A 4,784-nucleotide genomic window follows, 5' to 3' on the forward strand; every position below is an offset into this window, starting at 1 on the left:
CTCCTCCTCCACCACCACCACCTCCTCCTCCTCCTCCTCCCTAGAGTGTACCTCACTAGAGGAGGGTACCTCACTAGAGGAGGGTACCTCACTAGAGGAGGGCCTCGAAGACAACACCCCTAAGTCGGTGAGGGTGTGCTATTTCTGGCCGCGACCCCCTGTAGTGGCTCTCCCCCCAGCACCTCGTCATCTAGAGGCTCTCCCCCCGCCCCCTCCTCCTCTAGGGGCACCTCTCCCTCGACCTCCCTGTGAGGAGTCATTGTCAAGTAGCCGAGGGGGAGGATTACGTGCTCGACCACTCCGACTAGGCAGGCCGACGACCTTGCGTAGGAAACCCACGCCGTCGGCCTTCCCCTTGCCCATGTTCCACGAACCTGCATTGAAAAGAGAAAAAGCAATTAGTAAATTAATGAAATGAAGGAAAAGGCATGATAATAAACACATTAATAAAAAGGCATAAAAAGGCATATTCCTAAACTATAGAAAAAAATACTTGTAACGTACATCTGCTAGAACCCATATGAATCATCACTGTTGTAACCTCTTTCTCGATCCATCTCATCATCACTATCAATCATATCATCTTCATTGTCCGACGGAGGTGGAGGCTCTTCCTCGTCGTCAGCGTCTTCGTTTAACTTTTCTAGCATAAGTATGTCATTTTCATTGACAATGGTCTCACCATCATTCCGTGCATCGTCGACGTTTGGGTCCACATCATCATCACCCAATGGTCTAGCGTCATCGTTTCTAACCACATCATCATCATCATCATCAGGTTGCTCTAGATAGAACACTCCCTCGTATGTCATGGGGTTAATGTTGTAGTAATCGTCTTCATTCGGGTCTGGTAGCTTACCATGTGGCGACACCTTGAACACAACTTCCCAACCCTTTAGATACACTTTCTGGCATGGGTAAGGCAGATAATATACTTGTGTAGCTTGGGTAGCCGCAATGAAGAGATCGGCTCCGGCATAGACGGTTGATGGTTTAACTTCGACCAAACCAATGGAAGGCGTATGTTTTACCCCCTCCCGCGGATCGAACCATCGGCATTTGAACACAGGCAGACTTAGGGTCTCACGCCCCTGGCGGAATTTAACCTCGTATATATTTTGTACCCTTCCGTAGTAGTCTACTGAATTTTGACCGGGGGTGTACACTCCAGTATTTATAGTTTTGGGATCGGGGCGGCTGTTTTGGTGCTCCTCTGTATGGAAGCGATACCCATTCACATCATACTTTTTACATGTCATGACGGCAGGGTCAAAACCCATGGAAACCCATCTCAATTCATCATTCATAGATATGTTCGGATCTTTTCCCTACAAGTATAATGGAAATTGTTGCGTGCATTAGTTCGGTTAACTAATAAATGTTGAACTAGGTATTTAATAGGGGAGTGTGCAAAATTACTTTGTCCATGAACCAAGCAACAAAATTTTTACGTCCAGGGTTTCCATGACGGAGAAGAGTAAGTGCCTCCGCCTCAGTAGGAGGATTCACTCCCGTCCATTCCTCTTGAACGAAATCACTAAAAACAGATAAGCGGTGTTAGACCGGGACTAAGTGAACATGAAACATGATGATGTGGAAGACATAAAGGAATGGTGTAGTGGTATTACCTCATCCACACTTCCTCAACTTCCTTGATGTTGTGCAAGATATAGAACATGAGGTCCTCCCACTCTTGTCGTGGCATGTTATAAGATTTCGAGGCCCCAGCCCTCCCACCTTGCGTGTTGACTAGATCGAGTCTGGGTTAATACTTGGGCTCTTCTATATTGTATCGAGGCACCTTGTTATGCAGATGGGGAACGTGGTCTGGATAGTATGATGTCCTGAGGTCTGACACCTCCTCTAGGATAACTGCCTCAGCTATGGAAGCTTCAATCTTAGCTTTGTTTCCACATTTCCATCGGAGATGCTTGTTCTGCCTCTCAGGGTCGTACTGCCAGCGATTTTGCACAGGGCCCCCCAACAATACCTTGTTCGCGAGGTGCAGAATGAGATGTGTCATCGGAGTAAAGAAGCCTGGCGGAAAGATCTTCTCTAGCTTGACTATCAACTCCGGTGCCTTCTTATGCAATTTTTCAATCACCTCTTTACTTACTTCTTTAGCACAGAGCGTGCGGAAGAAATGGCTAAGCTCAGCAAGCACTCGCCAGACATGCTCGGGGACATAGCCTCGAACCATCATCGGCATTATCCGCTCAATCCACACATGGTAGTCATGACTCTTCAGGCCGGTCACTTTGCCCGTTGAAAGATTGACTCCCTTACTTATATTCGATGCATAACCATCGGTGAACTTCAAAATTTGTTTCAGCTAGATAAGTACTTCTTTTTTTCTGGCGGTTTAAGGACAAAGTCAGCATCTGGCTTGAACCAGTTTTTTTGACCGCCTGTGGGAGGCTTCATGTTCAGGCGTGGTCTATCACAAATTCTTTGTTGATCGGCTCTACCTTTTACGTTATCCTTCGTCTTATTAGGAATGTTGAGGATCGTGTGGAAAAGGGACTCTGCCACATTCTTTTCGGTGTGCATCACATCAATATTGTAAGGAAGTTTGAGGTCCTTAAAATAGGGAAGCTGCGAGAAGGGGGTAATGTGCGTCCAGTTGTGCGTCTCACCATATCCCTCGAAGCCTTTGGCTTTGGCTTTGCCTTTGCCTTTGACTTTAGGCTTGAGAGCTTTTAGCTGAGCAAGAACATCTGCCCCCAAAAATGTTGGAATCTCGGTTACTTCATGAACAACCCGGCCTTTCGTGAAGTTCTTCTTGTCTTCCCTGTCTGGATGGTCTGGAGGGAGGAACTGTCGATGCAGGTCAAAGGCTACATACTTGCCACCCTTACTCAGCCAAATCATTCGCAGAGCCTGCATGCACACTGGGCATGGCATCTTACCACTTGTACACCATCCGCAAAATAGAGCATAGCCGGGAAAGTCATGCATGCAATAGTGCAACCAAACTTTCATCAAGAAATTTCTCTGCAGATCCCGGTCGTATGTCAACCTCGGAAAGTACCAAGAATGGTGCAAAGCATCCACAAGCGGCTGCATAAACACACCCAATTGCTTCCCCGGGTAGTCAGGCCCCGGAATGATGAGCGACAAGAACATGGTCTTCCGTTGCATTAGGGCACCGGGAGGAAGATTGAGCGGAATTACAAACACAGGCCAGCAGCTGTATGGATTGGACGACATACCATATGGATTCAACCCATCACCTGATATGGCTATTCTTACATTCCCAGCCTCGGCTGCTTCCTCGGGGTATTCTTCATCGAATGACTTCCATGCTTCCCCTCCCGATGGATGTACGATTTTTTTTGGATTGTACCTTATACCTTCCTTGTGCCACTTCATCATTTTGGCAGACTCCTTCGTGATGAAAATGCGCTGCAGTCTTTTTATAAAATCAAGATACCGAAGAACCTTAACAGGGATGGTTAGCTGCTTTTTCTCACCATCCTCACCGACCACCTCAATGTACCGAGACGAACCGCACTTCCTACAGTACTTGTCATCCGCATACTCGTGCCTAAACAAAAGGCAATTCTTCGGGCAAACATCTATTTTCTCATAATCCATAGAGAGTGCCTTCATGATTTTCTTTGTATTGTACATGCTTTTCGGCAGTTCATGACCCTCAAGGAGGCTGTTAGCCCATACTCCCAGGAATGCTTCGAAGCATTTCTGGCTACAGCCGTACTCGGCCTTCACTGCAATCAGTTGCGAGATGGCATCCAGCTGAGATAATTTCGCACCTGCATAAAGAGGTTTCTTCGACGAGGCCAAGACCTCCAAGAAGGCCTTTGCGGTTGCCTCCGGCTCCTCTGGTTCATTCTTTGAAGGTGTCGCATTTGCCGTTTCTGCAACAATGACATCATCTAGCATGTCCCTGACCCCGTCGTCCTCATATCCATCGATGCGTTGTCGCATCACCTCCTCTCTACCACGGTCCTGCTCGGCTATGTTTATCGGCGGCATGTCAATGTTTGGCATATATCCGTGTGTGCGAAGGTGCTCACTCATGTCCGTCTGATTTCTACAGTGACGTCTGGCACATCTCGCACAGGGGCATGGTGGGATAATTCTCATTGGACGACGGAATATCTCCTTCAAATACACATCGGTTTTCGCGATCCACTCTGATGTTACTCGATTCCGACGGATAAAACCACTGTACATCCACTGATTATCTGCCATCCTCTGCTTTTTTGCAAGCCACACAACATAATTAAGGATTCACTTAAATTAATCACATCAAATTTTCAGTTTCTACCGCGTTTAATCCACCTACATCTCTAATAGGTAAAGATGGGTCCTAATCCCACCCGAGGATGTGTAGATTGAGTACGTTCTCCATTCTATCCCGTTCCGAGACAAAATTTCGGCAGCACCTCCCCGCTGTTCTCCAGATACACGTCTCGGCAAATAGCCGAGAGAATGTGCTCCGGAGAACAATGGGGAGGCGCCGCCGAAATCCTGTCTCAGAACGGGGTAGAACATGGAGAACATACCCAATCTACACATCCTCGGGCTGTCCATGGAAAACGCTGGACAATCCGAAAGAGCTGCGGTGATAAATATGCAATTGAATGCATATTTATCGATGCAACCCTTTCGGACGGGAGACGCCTAGGTTACGCCACTTGACTTGAGAATGAAATCTAGTGATATGAAAAATTGGAGGAGATGGACTTGTAGCTCACCCTCGGCTGTAGAGGAAGTAGTCGAACAGCAGAGGGATGCTCAGGGGGACCAACGCGCCGGAC

Source organism: Triticum dicoccoides, chromosome 5A (genome assembly GCF_002162155.2).
Source record: "Triticum dicoccoides isolate Atlit2015 ecotype Zavitan chromosome 5A, WEW_v2.0, whole genome shotgun sequence".
Lineage (NCBI taxonomy): Eukaryota > Viridiplantae > Streptophyta > Magnoliopsida > Poales > Poaceae > Triticum > Triticum dicoccoides.